Raw genomic sequence first — 26815 nt, forward strand, 5'->3', positions numbered from 1 at the left:
TTGTTTTTTAAAACCCTTTGGTTAATCCAGTTGTCTTATGTATACTGGATGAAGTTCTGCAATATTAAAAATATTAGAAGTCGTCTTCAAGTGTCAATCCAGGCTTCTGTGCTATTTCTTTTTGATAAAAGGTCATTTGACTTTAACACAATTGTCCTGACATAACTTGAAAAGGGGAAATCAAAGGTTTATGTTTGTGATAAAGCATATTATGAAGATAACATACTCCTTACGTACCACAATAGGCTGTAAATTTTTCCTAAATGCTCATAAAAATCTTTCTGTTAAACTAAATAGTATTGCCCAGGACTGTGAGAAAATAAACAATGTTGTATAACCATAGGTAGGGGGGATAGGACAAAATATTTTAAATTTAACCATTTTAGGAAGGCTTTATAGTAAAATGGGATACCTTAAAGAACTCTTTAACTTTTTAATAAGGTGGATTTTTTAAGGTATATTATCTAGTGACAGTTTGTCATTGGCTAGAGGAAGTTTAAGAAATAAGACACGGGAGCATAAAATCCACAACTTTGACCCTTAAAAAATTAAGGTGCTTGTTTTATTTGACAAATTCATTGTCACAAATGGAAAGATTCCACAAATAATGTCTTGTAAAGGTATACAAAAATATCTTACTGTGGTTTGGTGTTTTAATTTGAGAGTAAGACTAATTCAGACATTCCTGCATCCCAGACTTCCCCTTAAATTTTCATATATGAAGAGCTCTTGACAGCTGTTGATGTCTTAGAATAAGGATGTGATCCCTGGAAAGTTGCTGTCTCTGTCTTGTCATTTGTCTGGTATATATTAATGGTCTATATATGGAGTCTAAAATATAGCATCAAATGATAAACACTTAAGAGATAGTTACTTTTTATGTGTGATGAAAAATTAAACATTTCCACAGCTCTAATAACAAGTAGGACTTTTGTTGCTGCAGGCCCACCTAAGAAATTCCACATTGCTTAGGTTTTCTAAGACGAGTATGACTTCTTGGGTACCTCACACAGTAGAGAATCCAAGTATCATACTAGAGGAGAAAGGGCTTTGGCTATCACAACTGACTATAATTACTGGGGACTCAGGCCCTTTCTGTGTTCTCCCCGCTGCCTGACACGTGGCTCATAGCTCAATCAGTGTTTGTCAAATGGACACCGATTTGGGCCACATCCAAACCTCAAGAGCACTTACTTCTATCCTTTCCCTGGAACTTCTCCCCTGTACCCACCCCTCCCACGCACCAAAGGGTAAATAACCGCTGTTAATTATCCACAAAAAGTCACTTCTCTAAACACCAGATACCATCTTGCTTATATATGGTACCACTTTGCCCTCTCTTGCAGAATGAAAGACAAAAAAAGTCCAAACCTCCCACTTTACTTTAAATCGTGAAAATAGTCAGGTGACAGGTAAAAAGTGTTTTGAAACCTCAACAAGAACAAACTTCTATAAATAGCACCTGAAACATTGTTTCTATGATGATCATTACCTTAAGGAATTATGGCTTTCATCTAGTTTCTCAAAAACTAATCTGAGATTCCAGTTTTTTTTCATAGGTTTAATCTGACCAAATTGTTTGGCCATGGCAGAGTTATAACTTAACTTTATTTTTTAGGTATTTTCTCTGTCGATCTCTCTCTCTTTATCTTTTTTCTCTTTCTCTCTCTCTCCATAACTTAAGAGGTCTTAGTTCTGCCCCAAATGATGTCATGTACAATCATCCTTTACTTCTCCTTACTTTAAACTCCCTGATAAAAAAAAAATAGAAATTTTGTCTGTAATGTTTAAAGATCCACAGCCTTATATAAACAAAATGAAAACTGCTGCTAGGAAAAGGCCTTCAAGTTGTGAGGAGTGACAGAACAGACTGTTGTCACTGCACACTCCTTTATGTGCAGTTGCTTTTCTCTGCCAACCACACAGCCCTCAGGGGTTTCTCTTCTGTCCTTTCTACAACCATTATTCTGACCACACAGGTATCCTGTCTTCTTTTCTTTTTTTTTTTTTTTGTATTTTTCTGAAGCTGGAAACGGGGAGAGACAGTCAGACAGACTCCCGCATGTGCCCCACCGGGATCCACCCGGCACGCCCACCAGGGGCCACGCTCTGACCACCAGGGGGCGATGCTCTGCCCCTCTGGGGCGTCGCTCTGCCGCGACCAGAGCCACTCTAGCGCCTGGGGCAGAGGCCAAAGAGCCATCCCCAGCGCCCGGGCCATCTTTGCTCTAATGGAGCCTTGGCTGCGGGAGGGGAAGAGAGAGACAGAGAGGAAGGAGGGGGGCGGTGGGGAAGCAAATGTGTGCTTCTCCTATGTGCCCTGGCCAGGAATCAACCTGGGTCCCCCGCACACCAGGCCGACGCTCTACCGCTGAGCCAACTGGCCAGGGCTCCTGTCTTCTTTTCTAAGAGCACAAGACCGCATGGAGTTTGCAGGGAATTGGGACTTGGTCGTTAACAGTGGGAGACAGATGACATAAACAGCCCTTCTCTGTCTTACACTTCCTCTGTGCCCTCCCCACTCCTCTGCCGCCCCCTCCCTTTGAGTAAACGCAAGGACATCTTGGCGTCAGGGTGCATCCATTCCTGAAAACCTCTTGCCCCCTAGTCCTTCCATGTAGGGTCATGGAGGGGTTCTTAGCCCTCTCTGCGCCCACTGACCTCTTTAACGTTCGGCTGGAGCCTGTGGATCACTTCTCAGAGTGATATTTTTAACATATAAATAAAATACATAAAACGATCAAGGAAACCAATCATAATAAAATATAGTTATCAGGATATTCAAAACACAAAGGATTGCTATAGTACTATAATATGAATGGTTATATAACAGACTTGTGTTTAAAATATAAGGAAGTAAATATAAATTATTTTTTGAAGGCCCCAGCATGCAAATTGTTATTGCTTAGCTAGAGTAAGCATTAAAATTCACAACAGTCTTTGACTCATCTCCTTGTCACCAATCATTATATATAGGGACCATACCTAGGTCCCTAATGTGCAAACCCTCAACTTTCTTGTCTGGTAGTTGGATGAGGCCAGTAATTTCACATGAATATCTGTGGACAGAATGCAGTCCTGTGCGACCAGGGGCAGGTTTGATAACCAACATAACTGTGTAACATGGATGTGTGGGATATTTTGTAAATGCATGGAGAAGTCTGGTTTGTGTTGGTGACAGAGTCACAGGGACAGCTAATGCCAAGGTGTGGGTAGGGAACAGCTTGTCAACATGCATCATTGGAAGTGTCAGTTAGAGCTTAATGAAACTAGAAATGAAATTTTTCCTCATCCAAGTTCTTAGACACCCTGAATTCTAGCCATAGACCCTAGATTAAGAATCCCCAGTTAATACTTCCAGTGACTTCAAATATTTTCTACTCAAAAATCCTCAGAGACTGAGATACTGGGCTGTCATACATGAGAAGGCTGGAACTCTTTGATGTATATTTGACAAAGCTCCACCAATGACTTTGGACTCACGAACTGGCAAGACTGAGGAAAAAGAAAAGAAACTAAAAGTCAGGCTAGAAAGAGAGAGAGAGCCTGAGAGCAAGGCAGAGCCCAGACGCCACATGTGCGGTAGCTGTCATCGCTTTGGAAAGTGGGATGAGTAAACAATCCAAAAAAAAAAAAACACAAATAAATCTTAGTCCGAATTTAACATCTAATTAGGTAAACACAACTTTTACAGTGTAAAAACACACTTGATTTTAAAAATCAATTCTTTCTGTTAGGGAAACATGACATATAAGGGGGAAAATCTAAATATCTCCACCTGTTATGAAGCATGGGGCACTACTTCTATAGCTAAACATGTAAGAGAAGGAAAAACAACCTGAATGGATGATAAAGAAAGGCAGTAAAATATAGACAACTCTCAATCCAGATGAGAATCGATGGACATAAAATAAATTCTTCAAGTATCTATAGCAGGTTGGATCCTCCCTGGGGTATTTTGTTCAGCATCTTCTGTTTTATGTGAAATAAATTTTTACTTTTCAGCTGACCAGATCTCCAGTTCACTAGCAGAAGGCATGCTTGACATGCCTTGTGATCCGTTGGCTCTCAAGTCCACGGGGCACCAGGAATTCTGGCCCACTTCCCACGACAGGCAACCACAAACACTGACTCTTCTGAACTGTGTTCTTCTCATTGGTTCACAGTGCAAAGCAAGTAAGGGCATATGTAATGCCTTTTAATCAAGAGTGATGTATGCCTCGAAATATGCAGGCTCCTCCAGTAAACAAAGACTTCCCTAGACATATGCAACACTATATAACATTTTAAAGGGTCTGAGAGACAACCGCTAACGACGCTTCACCAGACGCTTTCATTTCTGGAGGGCAGACGTGAGCATGTATCTATTGAGTTAGATGCCACTATTTCCAATAAAAAAATAAAAGGAGCATGTTGATATGAAGGCCAACTTTGATGAGAGAAGGCATAATACAGTTGCTGAGAGAGCTGGCTGTGATATCAGACTGCCTGGGTTGAACCCTGACTCTTGCACAGGGCACCTGGACAAGTCAGTCTATTCCTCAGCAGTGTACAGAGGATGGGAATATACTGCTCGCAAAAATCAGAGGATATTTCAAAATGAATATGAAGTGATAAAAAAAAAAAGCATTTGTTTTTTTTTTTAATTAAACAAGAACATCAGAAAAGCCAACGACAAGTCAAAGAAAGTTGTTCAATTATGCAAATGAGATGCAAAACCAACTTTTGTTTCATTGGTGAAAATGCACTGTACAAAAGGCTGAAAGTACTGGCGTGTCTGCACGGTCCCCGATCCCTCATTTTTGTGAGCAGTGTAGCACTCTGTCATAAAATTGTTTTCAGGATTAAACGATTGATTGTGCAGAGTGCTTAGGAGAGTCACTGGCGTACAGTAGCGTTCTGTCAGTTTGGGATTTATAACCCCTCTTCCCTTTTCCTGATGCCCTGCGTCTCTGGAAGCTGCACCCTGTTAGCATGACACCACTGGAATTTTTCTAAGCCTTTTTGGCCAAAACTAGTTCCAACAGTCAGAAAAAAAAAATAGAAAAGAAAAAGTTAAAGTTGTAATGGTAAATGGAATTTATTTCTGTACCTCCGGAGAAGAGCAAAGAAGCTTCTCAAGGAGGTGGTTTTTATGCAGACCTTGAACTTCAAAATAACTGTCCTTGCACATTAATGAAGGACTCCGTCCTTGCACACGACTTTGCCAAGCTAGATCTACAATATCTGAAAGTCTTCCCAAGCGAGTTGGAACCTGCTTTGAGAATTGCTGTATAGACGGAGCCAGACATGGAAGCAAGCAGCAGCAGCAGCAGCAAGCTGGGGCTCCGAGCTCATGGCCCAGTCTGGTATGGGAAGAAGTATGCTAGATGTCAAGATAGCTGCTGGAAAAGGGTGTTCTGCATGGCTCCCTTTCTGGAGCGTGACTTCTGTAACTTTCTTCATTTAAAATAGCATGTATGAGCAGTCTGCATATTTTGCCAAAGGTTATTATACACAAATAATGAGATGTGTCCAAAGTCAAAGGCGTGGTAGGGTTTATTAATTAGTCACAGGTGTGCCAAAGAATCTGAAACTGTATTATAAAGCCAAAACTGGGTTTAAAAGAACATTCCTGGAAGTTCTCTATTCCAGAGGAATGATGAAGGCATAGATTGAAGTTCAACTTGTCTTTGTTTTCCAGTTTCTGATTCTAGTCACTTTCGATAATAATTCGTCTGTCTTTTCAATTGAGGTATCATTGGCATATAACATTATATTAATTGCAGGTATACAGCATAATGATTTGATATTTGTATATGTTGTAAAATGATCACCACGATATGTATGCCACCATACATAGTTACAAAATTATTTTTCTTGGGATGAGAACTTTTAAGATTTTTCTCTTTAACAACCTTCAAATAAGTAATGCAGTGTTATTAACCACGCTGTACTTTGTATCCCCATGTCTTTTATTTTATAACTGGAAGTTTGTGGCTCCCTTCACCCACTTGGCCCGCCCTCGCCTCCGACTCTGGCACCCACCAATCTGCTCTCGGTATCTCTGAGCTTGGTTTTGTTTGCTTTGGTTTGGTTTTTTAGATTCCATATATAAGAGAGATCATTTGATATTTGTCTTTCTCTAACTTCATTTCACTTAGCATAATGTCCTCAAGGTCCATTCATGTTGCTGCAAATGGAAATATTTCATTCTTTATTTGTGACTGAATAATACTCCATTGTATATATGTTCCATATTTTCTCTATCTATTCACTTGTCTGTGGACATTTAGGTTGTTTCCATATCTTGGTTATTGTCAGTAATGCTGCAGGGAACATGGGCTGTTGTATATAGCTTTTTAATTCATGGTTTTGTTTTCTTTGGATAAACACCCAGAAGTGATATTTCTGGATCATCTGATAGTTCTCGTTTTAAATTTTTGAGTAACCTCCATACTGTTTTCCATAGTGGCTGCACCAGTTCACATTCCCACCAACGGCGTACAAAGGTTCCCTTTTCTCCATATCCTCACTGACACTTGTTATTTCTTGTCTTTTTGACAATAGTTATTCTAACGGCTGTGAGGTGATATCTCCTTGCGGTTTTGATTTGCATTTTCCTAGTAAGTAATGAGGTTGAGCGTCTTTCCCGTACCAGTGTGCCACCTCTATGTCTTCTACATTCTGTCATTCTTGAAGAAAGAGAATGTGCTCTCGAGAGGTCATGTGCTGGCGTTGTTTGAGTGTGTGATGATGAGCTTGCGGTGGTCCTTCTGTGCTCCTCCTCCGCTGCTTGTGAACAATCACTGATATTTTTGAAGCATTTGCTTGGAATGACTAGTAAAGACTTAACCAAGATTACCCGAAGAACAAAGTGACCTGTCCCATTTAATAATCAAATACATGGCTGTAGTCAACCGTCATACTACTGTTGCTCTGCTCAGGCACAGCCAACTAAGCATGTAATGTAAAGAAAAACAAATATTTGTAACATGAAATAAATCTGGCACCTAGCAGTAGGTGGCTATTGCCATCTGGATGCATTCTTTATGACAAATAATATAGTAACAAGAATTAAGTTGTCCTTTGAATGTCTGCTAAGTGCCAGAACTGATGCTGAGAACGCTCAAGACATTTTCCATTTAATCATCAAAATAATCCTAAGAGCTATATTCTACTATTTTTATTCCTTTTAAAGTTAGGGTATTGTTGTGGTTTTTTTTTGTTTGTTGTTTTTTGGTAATACCTTAAACATCTATTAGTGAGTGTCCATGGACAAAATTCAGAAACATCCAAATCTGTCCATCGCTTTCCATACTTCTAATAATTTCCATACTAATATTTTCTATCCTACACTAAATAGCAATCATAGGAACCCAGATGTACATGAGAGATTTCAAGATGAATAATATTCATAAAATGGTATTTTGGATTGAAAGTTTTCACAGTAACATTGGTGTGTTCAGTCAGGTAAGTTATTGGACATTCCCCAACATTTGAAGAAATTCTTACACTAGTAACCGGACTGACTTACCTGGTTGCTCCTTCCACTGAATAAAAATAAAAACAAAATACTGCACTGTGATTTGCCCAGGAAATAGTAAGGTTTGCACTTTTTGAGACAGTCTTTGACCCACACATTGCGTTCAGGATAACACAAATGTGTTCCAGGGCTTGAGAGTGACAGACAGGAATTGTTGAGCGAGAAGAAGTCCATTTTCATGATCTGCCAAGATATTGACCCTGACTCATTCTATGACAGTAAAAATATCTTAATGTTAAATTCAGTGTCATGACAGAGGGTTGTGGATTTTGCTCCTTTATAGTGGTAACTTCCAATCAGTGGATTATTTAATTCAAGAAATGAAACACTCTTTAATAAAAGCAAATTAATGACTTCTAGGCAATGAAAATTCCCGAGACATAGCAAAAAAACAAAACAAAATATGGCATGTTATTGTTTGGTGAAATCTTGCGTGGTGATCTCTGAACATCCTGACAGTGCATATCACTTTCTCTCTCCCTTTCTCTGTTTCTTTAGAGGATGCATTATTAGCATAAGCACATTTATCAGTCACACACACGCATGCGCACGCATGCCTTGGAAAGCCATGACTTCCAGGACCCTTGCTTCATAAAAACACTGAGGACTACTGATTTACAGGATGCTGATGTAAAGTCATAGAGTAACATCTGGTTGTTGACAACTTGGGGTGAAGGTGGGGATACAGCACATTTAATGATGTTTAGACGTTGTTTTAGCATGTAAGTTTTTTGTGACACATTAGCTTTTTGCAGACAACTCGAAAATCCTGACTCGGCTATTTAGTGCGGTTCAGTTTATCATGATCCATCATCTCTAATCTGGTTTTGAATAGCAGGATATTGTAGGTCCAGGTTGAAGTGTGACCTCGGAATGTTTTCCATTCATGCTTGATTACTATATCCTAGAGGTCTAGACAGTGTTATTGGTTTCTCACCAACATAAACATCTGGCAAGAAAAAAAAAAGAACTAAACTAGATGAGTAAGAACATTCCTAATCTACCTTTATAACATGCTACATTTAAAATAAAAAAAATTAAATGAACCCTCTCAGGTATTGTTTTTCACCTCTGATAAGACAGTCTTTGGACTGTAGTTTTTCACTGAAGAAAACAAGTGCGAACATGAAATTTCAGGCTGCAATAGAAACATCTTTCTTTTGTGCTGTTATAAGAAACTAGAATTCATTTAGTGAATTCCAGCCAAATGAAATTAGCACATGCATGTTGACTCATGTAGAGCTCATGGATGGACAAATGAGATGACAAGCCAACACGCACACAGAGAAGGGAGGGGATAGGACAAACCCACAGCAATGTGGGGATGAGTATAATCAGGCCTTGTCAAGTTTCTTTTCTCACAGGTTGATTTTCATATCTAAGAGTTCTTAATTATATTAGAACTACACAGAGAGAGCTTATTTAAGAACCATAATCCAACAGCATAGAGTGCTTTGCCACTGAGTCACAAGGAGAAATTAGACCCTTTCCTTTATTCTGGGGCTACAGATTATATCCAACCAAACACCAATAAAAAACATGCCCCCGGCCACGTACGCCAGGTTAGCAAATGTAGAGGGATGACAGGACGACCCAAAGCGTGTGTGTGCCTTGCTCCTCCTGCCTTTTGCATGCAGATGGCATGAATAGCAATACTGTGTAGAGGGGATAACGCTGGACATTTTATACTTAAAGATTGTAAAATTATGAACTGTGCCTTTAGTAACTAATTCCAATTTATGTAAACCAATTTGTACATAAAATTAAGCTTCTTTATTTTTATTTTTATTTATTTCATTGCTAGGGTGAAAAGGAAAGATACAGGTTTCCATCAGTCCTTCAGTGATCATTTGTATAAATTGATGATTTAGAATCCAAGACTGTGTTTCCAGCCAAAGCTCTTCTTGGGCACGGCATACTTGTTCTACACCTGAAGATAGACGTGGAGGGTGAGCTCCAGAAAAGTTATTTCAGAGCGGTGCCTGCAAATTTATTCTAAATGCCCTTTGCACTATTTAAGATCATAATAACAGTCTGTGAGCTGCCACTATGGGTCTGTCCTAAGGATTAGCCCAGGGGTCTCCAAACTAGGGCCAGCAGGCAGCATGCAGCCCCCTGAGGCCATTTATCCGGCCCCCACCGCACTTCCGGAAGGGGCACCTCTTTCATTGGTGGTCAGTGAGAGGAGCATAGTTCCCATTGAAATACTGGTCAGTTTGTTGATTTAAATTTACTTTTTCTTTATTTTAAATATTTTATTTGTTCCTGTTGTTTTTTTACTTTAAAATAAGATATGTGCAGTGTGCATAGGGATTTGTTCATAGTTTTTTTTTTTATAGTCCGGCCATCCAACCGTCTGAGGGACAGTGAACTGGGCCCCTGTGTAAAAAGTTTGGGGACCCCTGGATTAGCCGCTACATCAGAGCCGATCGTTAATAGGCTGGGAAAAGAAACAAATAAACATTTAAATTTAAAAAAGAAAGAAAGAAAGAACGTGCATGAACAGGGGTGAGGGCGACCCGTGCCTGACACGCTGTCCTCTGGGAAACAAGGACAGGGGGTGTCCAAACCGCGCAGCCTCTTCTCAGACACGCCACACACATTCCAAGCTCCCATTCTTCTGAGGCCACTTTGTAGAAAATGTTTTCATTTCTGTGACCCTGAGCATCACTCCCACTTTGCTGCGTAAAGTGTTCCCCGAGTGAACCTTCGTGGCTTTTCATCGTCATTAATCCCCAGCACCGACCCACACATAGCCTGTCTCTCAAACTTCTTTTTTGACTGTTCCTTTTCTTTACCCGTTTTTGTACTTAAAGTTAGAAACTTGAGTTTCATAAGCTCAAAACGCGTAATTTGTCCTGGGTGTGCACGCTTTCTTTTTCTTGTTCCGTGTGGGGTTTTTTTTTCTCCTTATTTGGACCTACAATATTTTATTTGATTCATAAAACACCATTCTTGAGCTATGCAGTTGTCTTCACATAAAAATGTATGTTTTTGAATCACAATAACTTAGGGAATGTCTCTGTTTGTAAATGGAGTCTGGGAAAATGACATTTGACAACTTTTATTAAGGTAGAAAAAAAGCTGACCCATACCTCCTACCAACTGAGTTCTAAGGGTCAAAAGCCAAGTGCTTTTAATAACTTGTTAAGAGTAGGTCATCCTTGTTCACTTTGAAGACTGAAGCATGTACTAATTGCTTTTGTAAAATGAGGGTGATGTTGCTATAGCTAATGGTCCATGCAGTCGGACCCTGGGACATATGATCCCAGTGTCTCGTGTGGCTTAAGTTGATGTTTTCATAACATACTCATTGGTTTTGATTCGACACAGTTCGGTAACATTTAAAATTGCTGTCTTAGTTTCCCAACATTCTTTCTCTAAAAATATCTTCAGCCATGTTATCAATTAATTAACAGCAAGATTATCTTTATTAATATAAATATTTTAAACATACAACAAACCCATGTATCAATCACTAACTTAAGTACTAAAGCATTAAAATTACTGTTTTAAAATGTAAACTTATGGTGTGACCCTGCTGGGTCCCATTCCCTCCCTTCTCCTCCCCCACTGCCTTGAAATTCTTCAGTCCTGAACTTGGTGTTTAAACCATTCCCAGTTTTGTACTCTTCTTACTTATTTAAGCTAAAACAATATTAATTACCATTTTGCACATTTAAAGGCTTTAATGGGTACCGTACTGCTAATATACTTTTGCAATTCACTTTGCTCAGAATTATATTTTTGAGATTTATTCCTGTTAAAACATAAAGATCATTTCTTCTTCCTGCTATTATATAAATATGCCATAATATATTATTCACTCTCTTATTGAGAGGCATATAGGTTATTTCTAATTATGTACTATTACTAGAAGCACTTCTGTTACAAATGCTATTAACTATACCTCCATGGTCACAGGTAGCAGTTTCTTTATGGTAGACTAATTAGTCTAAATAATGGAGTTTCACAGTCAAAGGAATGTACATCTCATATGGCCGAATTGTTCAAAATGCATTACACACACACCCATTATAGAAAAGATTTTCAAATTCTATAAAAGTCATAGAATATGTACTTTAAAAAACACAGAAATGTAAATGGCATAGATATTAAAATCAAATTTATATATAGACAGAATCACATATATATACACATGTGTATATATACTTATTTAAACATACATATATAAATTGGATAGTATATCTCATATACAAATATATCATAAAGAAATTTTAAACTAGTAATAGAATTAACCAAAAACAAGATGAGTAAAGTTTAGAATGAAGGTTATAAATAACCAATAATACATTTCTCTCAGTTTAGCGTGGTTTTCTGTATAGGATAAGCTAAAATACACTTGTCTACTTAAAGGTGATAATAAGCAAGAAGTTGATTTATGCCTAATTTCAGCTTGTATTCGGGTCCAGATGCAGCTGAGGTGGGTGGTGAAAATAGAAAATGGAGGGAAAGTGCCTGAGAATGAGAGGAAGCAAAAAGAATGTGGTCCAGAGATAACACCCTCACAATAACCTATATTAAGAAATGCTTATTAGTTCACTCTGTTCATTAGATTCCACATCTGAGTGAAATCGTATGGCACTTGTGTTTCTCTGACTGGCTGACATCACCTAGCATAATGCTCTCCAGGTCTATCCATGCTGTCGCAAAAGGGTGGCAGAGGTGGGGGGAGGGTTGAGGGGGGATAAATGGTAATAACGAAGTCTTAGATTGGCTGTTTGAATACACAATGCAGGGATATGTTGCACAATTGGGCACCTGAAACCTGTATAATTATGTTATCCAGTGTTACCTCAGTAAAGTCAATTAAAAAAATGCTTACAAGAACATCTTAAAGAACACTTCTTTGCCACCAAAAAATACAAAAAAAAAAAAAAATTCAAATAATTTTTTTTTTTCTGAAGCTGGAAATGGGAAGAGACAGTCAGACAGACTCCCGCATGCGCCCGACCGGGATCCGACCAGGATCCACCCGGCACGCCCACCAGGGGCGACGCTCTGCGGCGACCAGAGCCACTCTAGCGCCTGGGGCAGAGGTCAAGGAGCCATCCCCAGCGCCCGGGCCATCTTTGCTCCAATGGAGCCTTGGCTGCGGGAGGGGAAGAGAGAGACAGAGAGGAAGGGGGGGGTGGAGAAGCAAATGGGCGCTTCTCCTATGTGCCCTGGCCGGGAATCGAACCCGGGTCCCCCGCACGCCAGGCCGACGCTCTACCGCTGAGCCAACCGGCCAGGGCCTCAAATAATTTTATAAAGACCAAAAGTTCTCTAGAATCAAGTGTGAAAGCCTAGCATAGGGACCAAGTCTTTGTATGTCATTGAAAAGCAACTGTTTTCTTAAACTGTAATTATCTTCAAATGTAGGAAATATTAGTTTGAAGAAATAAGCATTATCTGCATTTATTATTTTTTTGTTATAGGCATAAGCAGCAATATTTTATGTTTCAACAGCTCTTGTAAGCAAAGTGTCATGTTTTAGAATGATATACATGTTAAAAAAACAGCATCCTTACTAAAACCCTTTCTCAGAGAGATTCTTAGCTAATGATGGTTATTCAGTTTTGAAGTTTAGACTGAGTGTGGCCTCTGGGCTTGTATTCGTTCATCTCCTTAGCAATCTTTCTTCTTATCATATTGATCAGCTGAGAGCCACGCACTGCTTTGTGTTGTGAAGATCTCAGATGTCATTTTAAAAATGGGGGCATAATCAGCTCCTCATAATTGCCTGGAAATATTGGTGAATTTACAGTTTCCTTCGTTAAATGTTCTCTTTTCATAATAAGTTGACCACAAATTATTTCCTTAGACAGTAAAGTCTCGAAGGACACAAGCCATACTTTGTAAGACCCTAGTGAGTTGCTTCATAATTGCTGGGTTATCACTTGTCCCCTGACTCCAATGCTGTTCATCATTTCACATGGACTACATGCCCTTAGAGCAATTCTTTAAATGCTTTAAATGTTTTTTTTCTTCAGAATGCAAATAAACCCTTATCTCTTTTCTTTGAAGTCTCCTAATTTCAGTTAGAACTTCTAATAACCATTCTTTTTAAATTTTTTTCCATTAATTTGAGAGAGAGAGAGAGAGAGAGAGAGAGAGAAAGAGAGAGAGAGGTATCAACTCATTGTTCCACTTAATTGTTCCATTTAGTTGCATACTCATTGATGGTTTCTCCTATGTGCCCTGACCAGGGATCAAACGTACAACCTCAGTATGCTGGGATGACATTTTATCCTCTGAGCCACCCTGCCAGGGCCCATTGTTACCATTCTTTTTTTAAAATTATTTTTTAAATTTTTTTTATTTTTCTGAATTGAGAAGCAGGGAGGCACACAGACAGATTCCCGCATGCACCCGATCGGGACCCACCCGGCAAGCCCACTCAATGCTCTGCCCATCTGGGCAGCTGCTCCATTGCAATCGGAGCCATTCTAGCACCTGAAGGAGGCCATGGAGCCATCTCAGTGCCTGGCCAACTTTTGCTTCATTGGAGCCTTGGCTGTAGGAAGGGAAGAAAGAGATTGAGAGAAAGGAGAGGGGGAGGGGTGGAGAAGCAGAATGGGTACTTCTCCTGTGTCCCCTGGCCGGGAATCAAACCCAGAAATTCCACACGCCGGGCCAACGCTCTACCACTGAGCCAACTGGCCAGGGCCCTATTGTTACCATTCTTAATTTACTTATTTAATCAAAATTACCAACAAAATTATTGGTAATTTTGTCAGGTAGCACACCTGACATGTGCTAAGTATAGATTGACATTTAGAACTATTATTCTCTCGTGCAACAACATAGCACCCATACCTCAAAAGAAGGTTTTGGAAGAAATTGTAGCAAGGGTTTCTTAAGCCTTTTCTTTTAGGATTCAGAAGGAATGTGAGACTGAGGTTTTCCTCAACTTCCTCATCTCAGTTTAGCTGGACACCTAACATTCAGTGCTCGCCTCAGCTCAGAGCTCTGCCTTCATTAGCCACTGCTTCTGTAGCTCTCTGCGGTAGATTCTCTTGTCCTTGTTTTACAAACAAAAGGGGTCCAGAGAGGTTAAATATACTGCTCACAAAAATTACGGGATATTTCAAACTGAATATGAAGCAATAAAAAAAAACACTTTGATTTTTTTTTTATTAAACAAGAAGATCAGAAAAGCAAATAATAAATCAAAGAAAGTTGTTTGATTATGCAAATGAGATGCAAAACCAACTTTTATTTCACTGGTGAAAATGCACTAGACAAAAGGCTGGAAGTACTGGAGTATCTGCACGTTCCCTGATCCCCTAATTTTTGTGAGCAGTGTAACTTTCCAGAAACCACTTAACATGTCCAAAACTGAGCTCCTTCCCTTTCCCACAAAACTTGTCTTTTCTGTCTCAGTTCATGGCAGCCGTCTTCGACACCTCCCTTCTCTCATCCTCCACATTCCTCCCATCAGCCAGTTGTATGAGCTCTGCCTGCAGACGTCACCTGTGACCCGACCACCTGTCACCACCCTCACTGCTACCACCCTGGGCCAAGCCACCGACGTCTCGAACGTGGATTCTCACGACTGCCCTCCCTACTTCCTTCCTTGCTCCCCTTCTGAAACAGATTCTAAACTTAGTAACCAGAGTAATACATATTTTTAAATATAAATCATGTCCTGTCAGTCCTCCATTCAAAACCCTTTAATATCTTTCCCTTACACTTAGAACAAAATCTCTTCTGTGGCCAAGAAGGTCTTAGCTGACCTGGGGCCTGCCTGCCTCTCCTACTTCACCTTCTTATATTCTTCCCCAGGTCCCTCCATGCCGGGAACTCGGCCTCTGCTGTTCCTGGGAAACTGCTGATCCTTCTCCCGAAAAACTTTTCCCTGAGAGTCAGTGGCTCTCTCCTTCACTTCATCCAGGTCTCTGCTAAAATGTCACCTTTGCCTGACCTGTGGTGGCGCAGTAGATAAAGCGTCGACCTGTAAATGCTGAGGTCGCCGGTTCGAAACCCTGGGCTTGCCTGGTCAAGGCACATATGGGAGTTGATGCTTCTAGCTCCTCCCCCCTTCTCTCTCTCTGTCTCTCCTCTCTCTCTCTCTCTCTCTCTCCCTCCCTCCTCTAAAATGAATAAATTTAAAAAAAATTAAAAAATAAAGTAAAAAATAAAAAATAAAAAAATAAAATGTCACCTTTACTGGGGGGTCATTCTGGCTCACTATATTAAAATCACATTTTTTAAAAGTCACATTCCCCCATTAACCAAATGCAGTTTATTTATCCTAGAATATTATATGTGTTTGTTTATGGTCTCTGTCTCCCTCCAGTATCTAAATTCATCTTTGAGGCTAAAACCAAAGTGCACACACACATATTCATAAATGCAGACATGCATATAAGAATACTATATATTATACTATATGAATATGTTTTGTATAGGACCAACTAAAAGAAAAATAGATATCAGAGAGCTGAGGCAGATTGTTTACCTCACATTCTTTCTGAATCAAACATTCAGAAGCTATTGAATTAGTCCTCACTCTTTGGTACATCACATACATTGTTTTTTCATACATTATCTCCAGATTGAATTCTTCTATTTTGATAATTCCAAAAGCTCAAACTACCATGTATATATATGGCATCATAGTTACCTTTGTATGCATTGAGCATCAGTTGAGTCTCTCTGTTTATCTGTCCCATCTATCATCCACCTATATCCTCACCTTGAAACTCTTAATTCCGTAACTCCAGTTGTCTACTGGGCACGTACAGTTCATGCTGGAGGTTTTGCAACCTCAGATTAAAGTCAACAGTTCGAAGGTTAACCTCTTCCCTCTAGCCTCACATCCACCTATAGCACAGGCGTCATTATCCTCTTGGAGATTAAGCCGAAGTCTTCTCAACTGTCCCTAGGAATCTAGCACCTGCCACTTCAATCCATCATGCATGCCACTGCCAACTTCATTTTGTCACCATTTTTTGCTCAGAAACCTTCAATGTCATGTAATTTCCAGACACATAGAATCCAAGCACCTCTGCCCGCTTGTGAAGATCGGTATCTAGCTACACTCTCTTTAGTCATACTGTCTTCTCCCTTTCCACTAAAGCGGTGTGCTTGTTTCTCCTCTGGTTTGCTCCTGCTCTTCAACAACTGTAGCGCAATCCCTTCATCTAAATAATTTCCCTTAATCCAAAAACAATTTTCTTGCTTTCATAACGTTTAGAACAATGTCAGTCTTTACTGATGTCCATTTTCTGTGAAGCTTTGTAGCGATCTTAAAATGCTTGCAATTAATTATATGCTTCTTTTTATTTCATCTCTTTGTTGCTGTTACTTATGATAGTCCTTTCCACCCAATTAGGTAGAAATCTACTTGAACAGAAAAAACATCACTTGTCTATAGTGCTGGTATGCACTCACATAGCATATCAGTACTTTCTCTCCAGGCAGCATATAAACATACACACACAAACAGACACACACACACCAGTTCAAATAGGGCAGGTGGGAAAGAGATAAAGAAAATAGGATGTGTTTTAAGAAGCTGTGAAATTTTCAAACACTGTAGTATCCATATTTCTTAAATAATAACAATAAAACACTGACTCCCCACGCCCCACAGTCAGAGGCAGATTTATAATGAAGTCAATGAACCTTCAGGGTCCCTCACTTGCCCCACACCCCACCAAAGTCCTAGGTGAACCCTAGCCCTATGTTCACATTTCTGTAAAATTGTAAAAATTTGTAAAATTAAGATGTTCTAACTGCATTTGATTCAGATCATTATGGTTCATTATGATTCAAAGCACTAAAGTGCCTGTGGGCATTAAGTACTGTTTTTTGTTTGTTTGTTTGTTTAGCAAAGTGTTTTATTCAGCACTATCTGTTTGTCAGAAAGAATAGTTATCACCTTTACCTGCACCCCTACATCTCCTCATTTCAGAGGCAGAAGTTAAACCATTTGGCTAGAGCACCTCCTAGTAGTACTTAGAATTCAAGTCATGATAAAGTTTTGGTGGTTCTTTCGCCCAACTCTCTTGAAGCCTCGACTTAACCCTGACTCAGGTAGAGCTGTGTGCTCCTCCACAGTTCAGAACAATGGAAAGGAATCCTGTCAGACTCGATCAACCTCCCATTCTTGGGTTATTGGAGGGACATAAAATTACATAAAAATTGGATGGTATTGGAGTGGCCACAACCTTTTGTAATCGTAATTTTTCATGCCAAGTACTACTGGAGTGATTGAATCAGCGTTGTGCAATTAAAAGTTTTAATCTTTTTATTTTCGCATTATATCTGTAGTTACAACATGAAATTAAGTGTCCCAAAGGCTAGCTCTAGACTCTCTCCTGCCTTTATGAGAAATGACAGGACCCTGGAAAAATAGGAAATGAAATAGAAGAGATGGACACTAGTTTTTATTGAAGATCTGATATATTCCCAAAGTTTACATAAGCCATCATCTCTTTTGAGTGCCACAACAACTTTTTAAGGCAGGTATCATTTTCTCACTGACAAATGAGAAAACTCAACCTGAAAATGTTAAATAACTTGTCAAAAGTAAAAAAAAAAAAAAAAAAAAAATAGTTTAAGAGCCCTGGCTGGTTGGCTCAGTGGTAGAGTGTTGGCCCGGCGTGTGGATGTCCCGAGTTCAATTTCTGGTCAGGGCACACAGGAGAAATGACCATCTGCTTCTCCACCCCTCCTTCTCCCCCTTTTCTCATTCATATTCTCTCTCTCTCTCTCTCTCTCTCTCTCTCTCTCTCTTTTCACCTCCCACAGCCATGGCTCAATTCGTTAGAGTGCTTTAGCCCCAGCCACTGAGGATGGCTCCATGGAGCCTCCACCTCAGACACTAAGAAATAGCTCAGTTGTGAGCATGGCCCCAGATGCTCAGAGTATCAGCCCCAGACGGGTTGCCAGGTGGATCCTGGCCAGGGTGCATGAAGGAGTCTGTCTCTCTATCTCCCCTCCTCTCACATGGAAAATAAGAAGAAGAAAAAAACTAGTAAGACTTTTTGAATTTGGATGTGAATTCAATTCTCCTGAATCAAAGTCTGTGATGTTCCTATAATGCTATAGGACTGAAGCAAAAATCAGGAAGTAGATTATAAATGAATGGGGACAGATATAGGTAACCACTTTTAGAAACTAATGAAAATCTCTTCCTGTCTTCATGCTTGGCCATAGCATATTTTTTGTAAACACAAAAAGTAAGAATGTTATTTCTTTCTTGTACTACTCTGTATTCCCTTGACCTATTACTTCAAGAAACTCAGAGTCAAGTTTTCTTTGTGAAGTCAAGGATTTATACTTCGTCCCTAAAGAAAAATGTGAAGGAGGAGGAGTTGAAAGATCTGAAGAGTTTGGAGGCTATTTATCTTCAGGTGCTGGAATGTTGTGTTTCCATCACCCTTGCACTTGTGATTCGCTGGGCGATTCAAGTTGAGATAGTAGCCACTCTAACATAGTATAAGTGAACTGAAACTAGCTGTCTTTAAGTAATTACTTAATTGTGGCTTCCTGGCATTGAACAGCCTTGGAGAAATCTGTTGTTAGTACTTGTGTCTATTTTATTTCAAGTTGACTCTTGATTATTTCCCCCTTGTATTTCCTTAGACAAGTTTTGTAGCTAGGAAACAGCTCTGCCATTGCGTTGGCAGAATGCTACAGAGCTTGCGACTCACTGAACACGTTATAAGAGAGAGAGGTTGCTGTTAAGTTCCCATGCATTCAAGGAAGGACAGCTGGTTAGGATTAGGAGAGCATTCTACCTTCAGCATATAGCTTTCCCACAACTTCTTTCCTCTTTTTTTTTCTTCTGCAGCTGATATAAACAAAGTCAGCATTTGTTTGATATAATCAGGATATTTCACTAAATAATTTTTAATGCTGAACACAGCAAACATTTCATTATTATGAAATCTGCATTTTAATCAGAGCATATATTCATTCACATGATGTTTAAAACATATGGAGTAGATTAAGTTACATAAGATCATCCCCACTATAGCTTTTGTGTTACTCACTGGCATGATGGGCATGTCATACATTTATGCCTTTTATTTTTTAAGGTAAGCATATGTGGTCCTGGGGACTGCATGACAAGATGCGATAGATAATTCTCCTCAGAGAACTTGGTTTTGAGACACAAGGCATGACCGCCATGGATAACCATTCTGTGAGACCCCAATTACAGTGCTATATAGTTTAGGGTGGAAGTTGGTCCCTGATCCTATCTTCCAATACAAACAAGACAGCACAGACCAAAAATAGAGACAGAACTGCAAAATATATTTAAAGAATGTTTTTCATTTTCACCCTAAACAACATGTTACTATGACTCACTATTTATCCCAAGTCACCCCTGACCATCTCTGAAGAGCCTGCCTTTGCCTCTTGTCAAGTTAAACTATTTTTTTAAAAATCGGTGACCAGAAAATCCATTGCTCTTGTAATATTAAGGCTAAGTAAGACCTTGTTTGAGTTCTTAGGAACTTTGAGAGCTTGAATTATGTACTAATAAATGCATGTGATCACTTATAAACCTCCTTTAAGACTATTTGTTTTTTTTTTTCATTCATTCAACTAAAACCATGAGTGAAGAGGTGTGATTTGTACTCTCTACTCTGGGACTAAGCTGGCTCTGTGAGACAAGCAAGTCAACAACCTATACAATCTTTGTGTTCCTCATCTGTGGAGATAAGTTTCAATTATGTTGTCTCTAAATGTCCTTCATACACAAATATGCTACATGCCTTAATATTTGTTCACTGCTGTGCTGTGTTGTAGCAAAAAGGTATAGACACAGGCTATACTCTTAAGACATGCACATTAAGCAACAAAAAGATATTCTTCCATTTAACAAATATGAATTGAGTACTTCCTAGAGGTCAGGTCCTTGGCCACGTGCTGCAAGGATGACTGGCTGACGCCAGTGCTCAGGGCTGTGGGTCCTACAAAGCAGCTGAAAAGTGATTATGGGTTAATAAAGTATGGGTTAAAAATTTCAAGCAGAAGTAAGCAAGATGCAAGGAGAGGAGGGAATATTGTGAATCCTGGTGAAGGGTTGCAAAGATGGAGGAAACGAGGGGCGGGCCAGTTCAAGAAACAAGGAGACAAGTCGCTTGGCCTAGTGGAAGGCTGTGTTTTCAACCCCTGAGACTGTCCATTTCCTTCTTCCTCTTTTATTCTTTCATATATTCAAAAAATTTGCTAAGAACGTCACTAGTCACTGTGTGTTGAGCTACAAAGATGGACAGGACTCAATTCTGCCTTTATTATAATTAATAATGTCACTCAGCTTTTATATAGCAGTACTGCTAAAAGCTTTTCATAAAGTTATCACTAATTCTGACAAAATAGGTTTTTATAGTAGACACAATTGACAGTGATATTTTAATCTCACCCTAGCAACCAGCTCTTAACCAGCACTATTCTGCTTTCTTAGTCTTTGTTAAATGAACTCTAAATATTTTGTTAAATGCTAAGTGATTTTTTTTTTCATTTTTCCGAAGCTGGAAACGGGGAGGCAGTCAGACTTCTGCATGCTCCCGACCAGGATCCACCCGGCATGCCCACCAGGGGGCGATGCTTTGCCCCTCTGGGGCCATTCTAGTGCCTGAGGCAGAGGCCACAGAGCCACCCCCAGCTCCTGGGCCATCTTTGCTCCAATGGAGCCTCGCTGCGGGAGAGGAAGAGATAGACAGAGAGGAAGGAGAGGGGGAGGGGTGGAGAAGCAGATGGGCGCTTCTCCTGTGTGCCCTGGCTGGAATCGAACCCGGGACTCCTGCACGCCAGGCCGACGCTCTACCGCTGAGCCAACCGGCCAGGGCTGCTAAGTGCTTTTTTAATCATATCACAGCCCTATCATTTGAAATCACAAAAAGGTATATATATGATATTCAAAACTTCCATCTATGAATAAATCATAAATCTATATCCCTTTTCCTACTCCTAGATATCCTTTTTATTAATTGTAGTTTGGTCTTTCTTTAGTCAATGATACTTGACAATTGGGAGTTCAGGTGGATTAGGATATAACTAATGACATTTTGTTCTGTTTTATTTTAATCATCCTCCCAAAGATAAGCCCATGTAGCATAGCCTTATTAACTCTTTGACTGTGAGAGCTGTACAAGATTTCAATTACACATTAATTCAAAGTAGTGATCAAAGGTGGAAAGAAATTTAAAATATAGTTCATAGTTTTATTCAACTGCTTAGAAAATATGGAAGGGTATACATAAAACATAACAACATAGAAGCTTCTGTTCTATTACTGCAAAGTTTGGGGAATAGAAATCAAATATAGAAGTCCAGATGCACATGCCTGCAGGACTCCCCTTGAATGAGTAAGGGTGTCCTGACTTCCATCCTCACGTCTATTAAAGCTCAGGACCAGTTACTTCTCATTTTTCCATTCACAGTTTTTCTTCTTGCTATTCTCTGCAAGTCCTTTTATCTATTTATCTATCTGTCTGTCTGTTTGTTTATTTATTTGTTTGTTTATTTATTTGGGGGTGGGGAGAATGGGATTTCCAAGCAGGTGACCACAACATCCCAAGGCAATGACTACACCTAAAAAGTTGGTGTATTTGTGTAAACACAAAGCTGCTCTCCTAAATATTTAGTAGACTACTTTATATTCTTAAGCTGTTTTCAAGGATTTTTTTTTTTTTTTACAGCGACAAAGAGAGAGTCAGAGAGAGAGGGACAGATAGGGACAGACAGACAGGAACAGAGAGAGATGAGAAGCATCAATCATCAGTTTTTTCTTGCGACACCTTGGTTGTTCATTGATTGCTTTCTCATATGTGCCTTGACCGTGGGCCTTCAGCAGACCGAGTAACCCCTTGCTCAAGCCAGTGACCTTAGGTCCAAGCTGGTGAACTTTGCTCAAACCAGATGAGCCCGCGCTCAAGCTGGCAACCTTGGGGTCTCGAAACTGGGTCCTCCACATTCCAGTCCTACTCTCTATTCACTGCGCCACCGCCTGGTCAGGCTGTTTTCAAGGATTTTTGAAAAAAAAAAAAAAAAGAAAGGATTTTTCAAATTTAAGAACACATTCACCCAAACTTAGATGGTTACTATGTTCACATCTGGGCTCTGTCCTGACGTCAAGGTGACAACGATGAAGTCCAGATGTTATAACTGAGCGATGTTTTTGTTACTCCTAAGCATTTGCTGCCTTTGTTGTTGTAGTCTCTTTTACTCAGACTCCAACTTCATAATGCATGATGGTATTAGAGCAGACGGGAGAATGCAGCCAGTGTACGGCACGGAGCCAGAGTGATGGGATGCCTCCTCCTTCTCCGTCCATTTCAGGCCATCGCAGCAAGTGCAGCCCGTGGGATGGCAGGCCCAGGGCCTCCTCAGATAACGATATTTGTGTTCAGTTGCTATTTTTCGTGAAAACAGGTTATGTCATTTATTAAGTCTTTTCAGGTTTAATATCGTGTAGTAAGGAAGCTGGAAAAGGAATAAAATCAGTAATAAATATTCCAAAATTCGTGCAGTTGTGTTTTTAATCTGACTGTAGTTTTGTATATGTATATATAAATATCACACAGACACAAACATATTTGTTGTTTTAGAAGAGGAGAAGCTCACTCAGGTTACAACGAGCATCCAAGGAAAGGCAGCGAAAAAGGCACTGTTACTCCGACATCCATGCAGGAAGTCAGGGAAGTCCCCAACAACAATTTCTTCCCTCAAAACCCATTTGAGATCAATATCCATTAATTTTTCTAAAGTATATGTGTGGTTATTCATATTTTTAACTGATTTCACCTCTTATATTAATGAATTCTATATGCATTTCACACACTTTGTTAACTTGATGTAAATAGTTCCACTTTAACTTGAAACTATTCTTACAACTTCCTAGGAGTCATGCCACCTTCTGTTCTATTACTGCAAGGTTAGGGAAATAGATCGATCGTATGATAGCTTCCCATGTCCCTCAGTCCTTTTGATGACTTTGCGTGAACTTTGTATAGCATTATTGTAATGTGTTTTAAGCTGTGCATGGTAATTTAACGGTGAGCACATGTGGTTTATGCAGAGTAGGATTACCATTCTGGTTTCAGCTCTTGATCAAACTTACTGTTTTCTATAAATACGTCCTGATCCTCAATAGAAATGCAGCTATAGGTCTCTAGAGGCTCTTCACACTCTTTTTCTTGTGCTATTATTGATTCATCAGAGACCCTAACAAGATGATTATAATAGGACAGTTTTCTAAAGCATTGCATAAAATGTTTGTTAACTTTCCTACATGATGACTCTTCAAGTAAATATTTAAAAGCAAGCAAGAAAGATATCTTCATACCTCCAGTATATATTTCCTTAATTATTTCAGCATGTTCTTACCAGGAAGGGTTTCAAGATCTTGAACAGTCTTTTCTAGATGCTTTCTAGTTTGTTAATAGCCCTGTTAGTAAAAAAAAACAACAAGCTACTCAGCATCTGCTCTGAACAAGGTAGGATATGGTAGCGTTTTCTCTTTCCTTATACTAGACCATGTGATCAAGTTAATGTAATGGACAATTGCAGCATATTTATTGTTTGCCTTTTCATCACCTACACCATATTGATGGTTCATATGAATCTTATGACCACTTATAAGCAAGGGATGTTTTTCACAGGAACCAGAATCCTCAGGCCTTTTCTTTTATGCAATGAAGATTCGTTGGGTTGTGTTTTAAGACTAAATATAAGGTTGGCATATGTCCCAGTTAAATCTTAATGTCTTTATTTTACACACATCTTCCTTACCTATCATTCCAACCTACTGAGATAATTCTGAATCTCTGTCTCTTCATCTGTGAGTTCTTTATTTCAGCTTTGTGACACCCGTGGACTTTATAAGCATGGCACTTGGAACTTTTAATCAAGGACTTTTTATTTAATGTGATCAACATGTTACTAGGACAAGACCAATGACAAAATAGAAATCTTGCTCCAGGTCCATATTCATTGAATTAAATCCTCTTAAAAGTCAGTTGCTCAGCCAAGATATGACTCTATCCAATTGTTCTAGCACCCATTCGACCAAAAAGAACATCACTAAAACTTTATAAAATGCTTTGCTGATAGCAGAAGGCATGCCATCTCCCTGATTTACTAGTCTGATAACTATATAAAATGAAATTGTGAATTACTAAGAATAGCTTATTTCATCTATTCTTGCATATTTCAAAATTTTTAACCCACCTATATTATATCTAATAATTATCATGTGTCATTATTTGGATAGTGGTCTACACATTTAAGAAATAAAAGACTTCGGCCCTGGCTGGTTGGCTCAGTGGTAGAGCGTTGGCCTGGCGTGCAGGAGTCCCGGGTTCGATTCCTGGCCAGGACACACAGGAGAAGCACCCATCTGCTTCTCCACCCCTCCCCCTCTTCTTCCTCTCTGTCTCTCTCTTCCCCTCCCGCAGCCAAGGCTCCATTGGAGCAAAGTTGGCCCGGGTGCTGAGGATGGTTCTGTGGTCTTTGCTTCAGGTGCTAGAATGGCTCTGGTTGCGACAGAGTGACGCCCCAGATGGGCAGAGCATCGCCCCCTGGTGGGCATGCCGGGTGGATCCCAGTCGGGCGCATGCAGGAGTCTGTCTGACTGCCTCCCCATTTCTGGCTTCAGAAAAAAAATACAAAAAAAAAAAGAAATAAAAGACTTCATCATAAATCACCTTCATGAAATCTTTTCAAACAGATTGAGGAAACATTTGTGATTATCTCCATTTTATTTATTTTTATGTATTTTTATGACAACATAAAAGGAATCTGATAATATTCATTTTAAAGATGAAGAAACAAGCTCTGAGAGCTGGCTGAAATCCAGATCTTTTTATTTTAAGCTCAACTTTCTTTCCCTGACACCACAGTTGACAGGATTCAATTGCATTCTATTTACATGGTTAAGTGCTCAATGAATATTCTTTAACAGATGAATGAGTTTGTGCAGGACCAAAATTTATGTACTATATTATTCAGTACATCCACAAGAACTAAACCTAATAGTAAATAAAGTAGATGATTTCTTTAGAGACTGCTTATATGACATTTACAATATTTAGAATTCTGTTTCTCAACCAAATTGGTTGAATTGGCCTGTCAATTGGTGCCAATTCAGAAAACAAAATTTCCAGTGACCTGCATAAAAATGAGAAAATAAGAGCAGATGTTATGGCACGAATCATGCCTCCTTCTTCCCAAATTCATGTGTTGAAGCCTTAAAATCCACTGTGACCATATTTGGAGATATGGTCTATATAAAGAGGTAATCAAAGTTAAGTCAAGTCTTAAGATTGGGATGCTAACCCAATAAGACTGGTGCCCTTATAAGAAAAGCCTGAGACCCCAGAAGAGTACTTGCGTGGAGGGAAAGGCAGGTAAGGAGACAGCCATAAGGGCAGGGGTCCCCAAACTTTTTACACAGGGGGCCAGTTCACTGTCCCTCAGACCATTGAAGGGCCGGACTATAAAAAAAACTATGAACAAATCCCTATGCACACTGCACATACCTTATTTTAAAGTAAAAAAAACAAAATAGGAACAAATACAATATTTAAAATAAAGAACAAGTAAATTTAAATCAACAAACTGACCAGTATTTCAATGGGAACTATGCTCCTCTCACTGACCACCAATGAAAGAGGTGCCCCTTGCAGAAGTACAGCGGAGGCCAGATAAATGGCCTCAGGGGGCCGCATGTGGCCCGCAGGCCGTAGTTTGGGGACCCCTGCATAAGGGGGCTGTCTGCAATGCCAAGAGAGAAAGAGCCCTTGCCAGACACCAGTCCTGCCAGCACCTTGATCTTAGACTTCCAGCCTCCAGACTGTGAGGAAATAAACTTGTGTTGTTTAAGCCACCACTATGGTATTCTGTATGGCAGACTAACACAGCATGCACTTATAGTATTAAATGTATACAGTTTAAAGCCCTGTCCTTTATTCTGCCTTTCTTACTTTTTGATTTTTGTTAAAATATCCTCATATTCATGAAATCATGGTAATAATGGAAGTTAATTTGGGGTGAAGTGGATTATGCATTTACTTAAAATGATAGAAATTAGCAATCCAGTCTTGTGCCCCTATACTTTGGAGTTTTACTAGTCTACAGCCTCCGTAAGTGTAGAAGTCATTGGTGGAGAATGTGAGAGTGAATAAATGATGATCTGCTGGCCAGCTGACTTTCACCAAGAGAGAACTCTGTGAACTACAAAGAACTGTCTGAGATCTTTGCAGAAACTAGTGAAGCAGATGGGAACAATATTGTTCTGGCAGGGAGCAGCAATATGGTGGG

General features: G+C 39.6%; 1 protein-coding gene across 2 annotated transcripts in view; it reads left to right on the forward strand.

Annotated features, from left to right (window-relative positions):
* DLC1 (DLC1 Rho GTPase activating protein) overlaps positions 1–26815 on the forward strand; it is a 377124-nt gene that overhangs the window by 197563 nt on the left and 152746 nt on the right. The gene's annotated exons all lie outside the window — the stretch shown is intronic.

This window comes from Saccopteryx leptura, chromosome 4 (genome assembly GCF_036850995.1).
Source record: "Saccopteryx leptura isolate mSacLep1 chromosome 4, mSacLep1_pri_phased_curated, whole genome shotgun sequence".
In the NCBI taxonomy this organism is placed as follows: domain Eukaryota; kingdom Metazoa; phylum Chordata; class Mammalia; order Chiroptera; family Emballonuridae; genus Saccopteryx; species Saccopteryx leptura.